Source organism: Balaenoptera physalus (assembly GCF_965194825.1).
Source record: "Balaenoptera physalus genome assembly, chromosome: 15".
In the NCBI taxonomy this organism is placed as follows: Eukaryota; Metazoa; Chordata; class Mammalia; order Artiodactyla; family Balaenopteridae; genus Balaenoptera; species Balaenoptera physalus.
Genome location: NC_138894.1, coordinates 6,873,385 through 6,884,087, shown reverse-complemented (window position 1 = coordinate 6,884,087; position 10,703 = coordinate 6,873,385).

The window sequence follows — 10,703 nt, the reverse complement described above, 5'->3', positions numbered from 1 at the left end:
AATCTACACGTGCTAACTCTGGTGCTGTTTCCATTTTATCGTGCTGCCCTCCTTTGTACCAGGGCTTTTCAAACTCTGTATAACTGATCTTAACATCGTTCATGAATCCTTACTTCTGCTGATGGTGGAAAACATCAGTCTTTCCAGTTCAAGGTAACTCAGGTCCTTTCAGTATGACGTGTGTTTACTCAAGGGTTTAAACTAGTTCAAGATTCTCCATCTGCCCCTCCTCCCCTCCTCTCTGCCCGTGCTGGGAGCTGCCTGGGGATGCCTGTTGACCTGGTCACTGGGCTGCTGACTTGCAAGTGTCCTGCCTTGCCCTTGGTCTCATGTTCTTTGCAGAGGCAGCCCAGGAACTTTCCAGGGCCATTCTGTAGCTCGCTGGGGCTACTGGAACTCTGAGGCTTCCCCCCCCACTTCATCCCAGTTTCCTTGCTGCCCATTTACAGGCGCCATGTTGGAGGTGGGACTTCGATATAAGGTTTGCCTGGAAATCGAGACACTGATGGCCCCTGGTCTCGGCTCCCTCCCACCTCCACCTTCACTGCAGGCCCAAACCCAATCACATTCCCTCAGTACTTCTTGTATTATGTGCTGGTTCGAATAGGTACTTTTCTTGAGCAGTTGCTCTCTGGTTTATGGCATAAACTCTATGCCCCAGGCTTCTAAGCTTTTGGCTCTTGGTATATAAGGATGTATTTCTTGAATTCCACCAAAGGAAAACAAACATAAAAACAAAACCTTCTTCTGGCTCAAGGGCCAGACTTAAAAATCAAGGCTTTTAAGAAGAGCCTTTTGAAAATCAACTGGCTTCTTGATTCAATCCCTCACCTGCCCTCTCTGTTAGGGGACATCCAGTGGGAGCTGCCTGTTGCCTTAGAGGGAGGACGGTGGGCTTGGTGGGGGGGGGGGTGGTGACAGGAGAGAGAGGCAGCTCTGGAGGGTGGTTTGAAGGCTTCTTGGAGAGATGAGCCTAGAGATTGGACTTTACAAAGAGGGTAAGGGGTGGAGGGCCTGGACACTTGTTCCACAGGGGTCTGGCATCAACCAAAGTGCAGAGCTGGCTGAGCCTGGGGCGTGGAAACGCTGATAAGGCAGCCTGATTGAAGGGGAGGATGTGGGTTCCCGGGGAGATAAGAGCGGAGGGCGGTTGTGCAGTTCCCTGGAACGTTTGCCTCAGGTCACCCGTTGGTTTCTGAGAGGCCCAGATGGATGCCAAGGGTATATGCCTCCATCCCTAGCGTCTCACCTTCACAGCATGCCTCTCCTGGACAACGCGTATCGCCTCAGCCTTCACCCCAGCTGCGGAGTAGGGGTGATTATCTCCATTCGCAGAGAGGAAACCCCGGGCCCAACAACGGCAAGTCACTAGTGTCAGGTCCCAAAGCAAAGTCCTTCGACGACCCCACAATTCCTTGTTGAGCACCCCCTGTGGGTCACATGGGAGGTCCATGAATCCCTGTCTCTTTGGTACTTTATGACATTTTCAAATAACACCATAGGACATGGCCTCCTTCAGTGAAAATCTGCAAGGAAGTTTGATATCTTTCCTAAGTCTCTGTTGCACACACAATACGCACAAGAATCTTTCTCAGATTACAGGTACATACACAGATACACATACACCGGGGCGGGGTAGCTTCAAAGCCCAACCCTGTTCAACATTTTAGTTGCAAGAATTGCTAGCCTGATAACTGACAACAATAATTGACAACAATTTAAAACTTTATTGAAGGCTCTTAAAAAACATCATAGTGTGTGTGGTGTGTGTGTGTGTGTGTGTGTGTGTGTGTGTGTGTGTGTGTGTGTGTGTGTGTGTGTGTGTGTGTGTGTGTGTGTGTGTGTGTGTGTGTGTGTGTGTGTGTGTGTGTGTGTGTGTGTAATATTACTCATTGCAGAGCTGGGGGCTGGGATGGCAGGAGGCCCCAAAGCAGGGCTCAGAGCCCCGAGCTGCAGGCATGGGGGAGACTGCAGCCCTGGCTGGCCCTGTTTCTCTCTCCCCCCCAAAGAAAGGAACTTAGCCCAGAGCTTCCCGGGGAATGTGGCCCAAGACCTCACTCACTGGCAACTCTTAACTTGAGTTTTTTCATGTTGAAGATGGGAGGTGACGTCCAGTTTAAGGAAAATTCCAAGAGATTTGTCTTCACTAATCATCTGAAAAATGAGTAGGGCAGCCGGATTATTTTTCCAAGGCTTCTTATCAGCTGGCTGGGTAATGAGGCCCTTAAAGGGCCTTCCTGGTTTCCTTGGGGCGTTCACGGCCATGTCATTTCCAGGACCAGGAGGCCCAGCATGGCCCCTGAGCTGGACTCAGGGAATGGCTGTCGCTTCCAGGGTGTTTGAAGAAACGTAATGTCAGAAGAGGGTTCACTGACCTCTAAGCAAAAATAGATTTCAGGAAGGGCTCCCTTCCTTCTGAGAAAATTAAATAACAGTAAGAACTACTATTGATCAGTCATTTCGTGCCAGACCCTGTGAGATGGTTTTTATTTTTATTACTTTTAGCGATCAAGACACACATTCTGTTTCAAGACAGACAAGAAACTGGAGGAAGTGATCAAAGGCTAAATAAGCATCAGGTTATGCAAATTGATCTTATGTAGAAAACTGAGATATTTGGAGACTATGCCATTAAAATCTGCTTTTTAAATATCTGTTTAAAGATCTGTTTTTACTATCGTAATTTAAAAATGATGTTACCTAGAGCACTTCAGAGTTCCAAAACTGAAATATATATTTATGCGTATACATATATATTAAAAGTAACACATACTTATTGCTAAACCCTTAAAAACTCAGAAGTGTACACAGGTAGAAACAAAAGCTTCCTCTTCCTCTATGATCCTAATTTCTATCTCTATCTAGAACTCAATTTACTTTTTTAACTGAACGGTTGATACTGTGTATATGAGTCTCCACCATTCTCCTGATTAACAATACCTGATGGAAATCTGTGCCTGACACTGCTTATGCAGCAACTTTTACTTTTTATCGCATTCACAGTATTTTACTATATGGCTGTGTCATAATTTATTTAACCAGTTCTCTACTGATGGCTATATCACGAGGCATTTGGCTGCAAGTATCCAAAAGTGACTCAGTTGGGCTTCATAAAGAAAAGTATTGGCCTTTGTGGGACTTCCCTGGTTGTCCAGTGGTTAAGACTCTGCGCTTCCAATGCAGGGGGCACGGGTTTGATCCCTGGTCAGGGAACTAGGATCCCACATGCTGCGTGGTGCAGCCAAAAACTTTAAAAAAAAAAAAAAAGAAAAGAAAGAGTAAAAAATAAAGTATTGGCCTTTGTAACTGAAGTCGTAGAAATGGCGGCTTCAGGGTGGGCTTAATCCAGTGGTTCTAGCTCCATTGGTTGTTATTTTATCATTGGCTTTTCCCTCTGCTGTGCCCTCCTCTGCATGTTGGCTTTTTTTTTTAGAAGGTTCTTCCCTTGTTGGTGGCAAAATAGTTATTACAGCAACACCAGGCTTTACAATTTCATATCAGTGTTACAGAGGAGGAGAGGAAAATGCTACCCCTTACATGGTGAGCAAGAGTTGTGCAATTCACCCTGGTTGGACCCCTTGGTGCACATGTCCCCTCCTTTTTCTGTTTTTAGTTTTTTAAATATTTATTTATTTATTTGGTTGCGCCGGGTCTTAGTTGTGGCAGGTGGGCAGGCGGGCTCCTTAGTTGCAGCTTGTGGGCTCCTTAGTTGTGGCAGGCAGGCTCCTTAGTTGTGGCTCGCCAGCTCCTTTGTTGCGGCATGTGGGCAAGTTGTGGCATGCAATATCTTAGTTGCGGCATGCATGTGGGATCCAGTTCCCTGACCAGGGATCACACTCGGGCCCCCTGCGTTGGGAGCGTGGAGTCTTATCCACTGCACCACCAGGGAAGTCTCCCATGTCCCCTTCTTGACCCATGACTGGTCAAGGGTCATCTTCCAAGGAAGCGTCTGGGCCATACATCCTCCACAATGGGCCCCTAGACTCAGTCCAAATCCTTCAAAATTGCAGATGCTGTTTAAAAAACCAGCCTTGTACTGTACACATAGAGCTGTTTATTTGTGCAATGACCAGTTTGGGATAAACTCCTAGATATAAAATTGCTGGGACAAATGGAGGGCAAGTTTTAAATTTTGCTTGATGCTGACACTTTGTCCTCCAAAAAAGATGTCAGCAATGTACTCTTATAATAGCTATGCCTGATTCCTTCTACCCCACTTACTTGGATATTAGGAATCTTTTAGTCTCTGCCAAAACACATTATTTTCTTATTATGCTGAGTTATATTTCTTTGGTTATTAGTAATCTTGAACATATTTTTCATGTTCATTGGCTGTCTTTCTTCTTCTGTGGACTGTTTATTCATATCCTTTGCCCAGTTTTAGCTTGGATTTGTGGTACTCGTTAATTTAGTATGAGCATTAACCCTTTGTTGGTAGTATATGTTGCAAATCTTTTCCCTAAGTTTTCATTTGTTTGTTAAACTTTATTTTTTTCCCTACGTCCCCAGGTTTTGACTTTCATGTAGCTGACATTTTAAGTTATTTTCCTTTAGAGCCTCTGAGTTTTATATCACGCTGAGAAGTTCTTCCATTGAGGGTTATGAAAATGTCCTTCTAGATTTCGTCTTTTTTTTTTTTTTCATTTCAATCTCTGATTTATCTAAAATGCGTTTGTTGTTAAGGGTGAGATTAGAAGTTGGGTTTGCATCCTGGTCTGTATGACTCTCCAGCTACACTCTCCTCCCTGTCCTGGCTCCTCAGACATATGGGTCTCCTGTTTCCTGCCTTTGCAGGCCTGGCCTTCACACAGGAGAATAACCCCAGGGGGACACACACACACACACACACACACACACACACACACACACACACACACACACACACACACACACACACACACACACACACACACACACACACACACACACACAACACACACACACACACACACACACACACACACACCACACACACACACACACACACACACACACTCCCTCACCCCAGGGCTTCACATGTCAGGACAAGACCAGGGCTTGTCCTCCAGCCCCCGACGTGCCCAGAAACAGTGTCAAAGAGCTGCTGGGAGGCTGTTTTCCCAGCCCAGGGGCTGGGCAGCTCCCTTCCTGGCCAGACCTCAGCTTGAGCCAAAAGGGCTGATTGGTTTGTTTGGAAACAGCTCCTGGGACGGTGGGTCTAAAACTCCCTTTCTCCTTGGGTCTGGAATATCATGATACCTTTTCCCTCTTGTTGTTTATTCTAAATGTTCCTGTTTGATCCAGGCAAGCTCTGATGGGTCTCAATCTTAAGAGTGCATGAAAATCAAGCACTTGGAAAACTTAGTAAGAGGCAGATTCCCAAGGCCCCTTTCCTGGCGCAGTGGGTCTGGGTCCAAAGTGTAGAGACTCTGCATTTATTCAGTGCTGTGGTTCCCTGCCCCCCCACCCCCCACCCCCCGTCCCCACCAATTCACCAATTCACATGCTGAAATCCTAACTCCCAGAGATGCTGGTATTGGTAGGTGGGGACATAGGGAAACAATTAGGTCATGAGGTGCAGCCTTCATGAATAGGATTAGTGCTCATATAAAAGAGGCTTCACAGAGCCCCCTAGCCTCTTCCGCAGAACCTTGGGGAAATGGCTTAAAATACTGCGCACACGAGAACAACCTTTGGGGCCCTTTCTTGGATGTCAGATGGATAAAATATTACCTCTTCAATAACCAAGGTCTGGCATCCTCTTGTCTTTCCAAGATAGGAGACAGCAGTGTTCTCTTTTAAAAGCCACTGTTTGTGATCAGCAAATCTCTAAGCTCAAAGAAAAGAGGCAAAAAGCAACCCTACTTACCAGTAAAAAACATCTTCCCGTACAGGGTTTCATCTGCCCTTTCTCAGAAGCCCCGGAAATTGACATCAGCGGTGCCCCTATTTTACGATGAGAGGATGGAGAAGCAAACAGGTCGAGTGACTTATTCTTGAGGTTACACAGCTCCTAAGTAGCTCAGTCAGTTCTTGTACCTGGTTGTACCACTTCAAACCCACATTCTTTTCACTTCATCAGTGATGACCAGCATGTGGTCTGCAGCTTTGCAGCTTAACTTCAGATTTAATTCTTGGATTTAGTTTTGATGCTTCCCGAAGAAGTTCACATTTGAAGACTTTTGCTAGCTGTCTTAGTTATCTATTGCTTTGTCGTCACACCTACCCACTCGCCCCTTGGCCCTGAAATCCATAAAACAAAAACCGTGTTCTCTTCTGTCGTGATTTTGTGGGTTGGCTGGGATCAGGTGGGCATTTCTCTTGCTCCACGTGACGTCAGCTGGGGCCATGGTCATGTGAGGGCTTCACTGGGCTGGCTGGGTTCGATATGGTCCCCTCCCACGGCTGGCATCTCGGCGAGGGCAGCTTGAAGGCGAGGGCTCACGTGGCACACTGTGATGACAAAGTCTACCTCTGTCACCATCATCTCAGAGTCTCTCCATGTGGTCTTTTCTCACACATTCTCTCCAGCGGGGTGGCCTATTTCTTACACAGTAATGCAGAACTCTCCGAAGTACAGAAGTGGAAGCTGCTGGATGTTTGTGAGGCACTGGCCCAGAGCTGGCACGGCATCACTTCCTGCCTCCTGGGAGTAAAGCACTCCTGCCAGATGCAAGGGGAAGGAAAACAGACCACCCTTCTCGAAGGGGACAGTGGCAAAGAATTTGCAGCCTTGTTTAATCCACGGCAGTGTCTAACAAGGAGGGACCATTTTTTCCTAGCCATTTTGCCAAGTGAAAAGGTGGGACTGGTTTTCACCATGGCTCTCGATCAAGTAAAGCCACAAAGGAAGGGATTTGTCATGTAAAACATGGCCTGCTCCAGATGGTGGAATGTTTGGTGGTTTTTATTTTCTTCTTTCTAAACATTTCTGCATCTCATGAATTTTTTCAATGCGTCATTTTTATAATCAGAAAAAAATGCCATTTGCCATTGTATGTATGTATCTATGAATATATTACACGATGTGTATATCCTTCATACATTTCTTTTACTTCTTTTCTGATTTGGACCTTGGCAAAGTCGGTAGTCAACGTGGATTACCTTGCACGGTCCTTAACCATGTCATGTGACCTTGCACAAGCCCCCAGCCTCCCCAGGACTTGCAAATAAAACACAGCGGTGATGGTGGGAGTTGGACTAGATGACCTCTAACGACCCTTCCAGCTGACATAGCTCCAACTCTTTGACTTCATCCAATCCAGACAGAAACTTCTTCACTAAATCTTCTTTGTTAATCAGTTACACAAGCAAATATGTGTTCATTCAAGAAAGATGTATGATGACCATGTCATGACACCGGCTTTGTCCTAGACATGGTCGGCGCTGAGAGGGTCTTGGTACAGGGATCCTACACTTAGGAGCCTGTGAGTTGGTAAGGGAGAGGCAGTGACACACAAAATTGTAACAGATTTTGAAAAGCACACTGATAAAGAGAGATGCAGGTTTAAATGCTGCCAAAAAGCAGAGGTGAGCACCATCTACTTGAAAAGAAAAGATAAATTTTACCTCATTCCAAGGAGACTAGATTTCTTTTTTTTGAATTTATTTTATTGAAACACAACACTGTAAATCAACTCAACTCCAATAAAATTTAAAAATTGTATTTTATTGATGTAGAATTGATTTACAATGTTGTGTTAATTTCTGCTGCACAGCAAAGTGATTCACTTATACATATATATACATTCCTGTTCATATTCTTTTCTATTATGGTTTATCACAGGATATTGAATATTGTTCCCTGTGCTCTACAGTAGGACCTTGTTGTTTATCCATTCTATATATAATAGTTTGCATCTGCTAATCCCAAATTCCCACTCCATCCCTCTCCCACCTCCCCTCCCCCTTGGCAACCACAAGTCTGTCAAGGAGACTAGATTTCTACCTGTAGGGAGCTTGTCATCTAATATATTTATGTGTGTGTATGTGTGTGTGTATATTTATATATATATGATTTCTGAGCCCTTGATTTCAGGACACAACTAAAACACAAACACAAACATACAAATATTACATGCCACTGGTTTGCGGAAATCACAGAACTCTAGGGTCAGAGCTGTCTGTAAAAAGAAAGATTTCATACGTACATCAGTAAAGGATTACTCACTGTTGAACAGTTTAACTTGGATCCGTTTCCTTCTTAGCAACGTTTTCAGGGAACGCACTGACAGCGTATTCCCTGAAGAGGTCGCTAGGAAGGAAAAGGCAGTTTGTTGTCATTGTTTTTAAACTTGGTTCTTGTCACCTTTCCCACTTTCATATCTCCTCTGGTTTTCCCCTCGCCCTGAGGCTGTGCTGCCGCTCACTTCTGTGAGGTCGGTAGCTCAGCGTGATTCAAGCACCTGCTGCCCCGCTGTGCCTCCGGACCCACAGGCACCCCGAACTTTGCAGTCCCCCGGCGTCTGCCTGGGCGCTGCTGACGGCCAGTGTGACGGGGGGGCTCTGGCGGTGCTTTGGGCCGGTCACTTTCACCAACCTTGTACCCTCAGTGTGCTCCTTCCAGGCATTCGATTCCAGTCTCATCCTCAGCTTCCCTTTGTGGCTGGACTTCGGTTCAGGTTGTGGGAAGCCTTAGGTCTCTCTTCTGCTTTGGCTACAGCCTGTAGGAACAGCCAGGGAACTGTCATTTAGCTATTTGGGTTTGTAGCTTCTTTTCCAAGCAGTGTGCCCAACTGCATTCTCTAGTGAAGCAGTTCTTTCCCTGTTACAAACCTTTGTGTTTCTATACCAAGGCGGGCTCAGCTGTCATCCAGACATTTGGGCATAAACCCCCTTTACCTGCAGTTTTCCTCTGTCTTTCCCAAATGAACGTAGCCAATAGGGCCTGGGGCTTTTGACTGAATCCCTCTTAGGACTCAGTACGTGTGGTTGTCATAACTGTAGAAAAGATACCAATAGACTCTATTCATTCTATGAAGCCAATATTACCCTGATGCTAAAACTAGACAAAGGCATGATAAGAAAAGTAAAATAAAAATCAATATCCCTTATACGTATAGTTACAAAAATCCTCAGCAAAATACCAGAAAACCAATAGAGCAACATATAAAAGGATTATATACCATGACCAAGTGGGATTTATCCTAAGAATGCAAGATTGTGTCAGCATCCAAAAATCAGTCAATGTAATATAACATATTAATGGAATAAAGGACAAAACCACATGGTCATCTCTATAGATGCAGACAAAGCATTTGACAAAATCCAACACCCTTTCATGATAAAATGAAAATCAACAGATTAGGAATAGAAGGGAATATCTTTAATGTGAAAATGTGTATCCATGAAAAAAATCACAGCTAATATTATACTTGATGGTAAACGATGAATAGTTTTCCCCTAAAATAAGGAACAAGAGAAGAATATCTGTTCTTACCACTTCTATTCAACATTGTACTGGAGGTGCTAGCCAGAGCAATAAGATCAGAAAAAGAAATAAAAGCCATCCATACTGGAAAGGAAAAGTAAAGCTATCTATTAACAGATAACATGATTTTGTATATAAAAATTTTTAGGGAATCCACAAAAATATTAAAACTAATAAGCAAGTTCAGCAAGGTTGTAAGAAACAGGATCATTATACAAAATTAATTGTATTTTTATACATTAGCCATGAGAAATCTGAAGATGATATTAAGAAACAATTCCATTTACAATAGTATCAGAAAAGAATACAATACTTAGTAACATTTAAAAGAAGTGCAAGATTGTACACTAAAATATAAAACATTGCTAAAAGAAATGTATGAAAACCTCAATAAATTGAAAGATATTTCATATTCATGGATCAGAAGAGTTAATATTTTTAAGAAGGCAATAGTTGCCAAAGCAATCTACAGATTTATCACAGTCCCTATGAAAATCCAAGTTGCCTTTGGTGCAGAAATTGAGAAGTTGATCATAAAATCCATATGGAAATGCAAGATATCCAGAGTATCCAAAACAATCTTGGAACAAAAATACAAAGTTTAATGACTTACACTTCCCAATTTCAAAGGTTAGTACAAAGCTACAGTATTTGAGACAGTGTGGTGGTATCATAAGTCTAAACATAAAAATCAATGAAATAGAATTGAGTCCAGAAATAAGCACTTAAATTCATGGTCAATCAATTTCTACAAGAGTGCCAAGACAATCCAACAGGAAAAGAACAGTCTTCTCAACAAATGGTGCTGGGACATCTGGATATCCACAAGCAAAGAAAAAATTTGCACATCTACCTCACACCATATCCAAAAATCAACTCAAAAGGGATCATAGACCTAAATGTATGGGCTAGAACTATCAAACTCCTGGAAAAAAGCATAGGTGTAAATATTTGTGGTCTTGGATTGGGCAATAGTTTCTTAGATATGGCACCTAAAGCACAAGCAACGAGAGTAAAATTGCACTTCATCAGTTGTTTTGATGCACACTTTTTTTTTTTTCCCAGTGCCTGTGGACTTTTTCTAAAAATTTAATTTAATTAATTTATTTTTTATATAGTAGGTTCTTATTAGTTATCTATTTTATACATATTAGTGTATATATGTCAATCCCAATCTCCCAATTCATCCCACCACCACCACACCACTCCCCGATGCACACTCTTAATAAAGTGAAAATATAACCTATGGAATGGGATAAAATATTTGCAAATTATATATCTGATAAGAAACTTG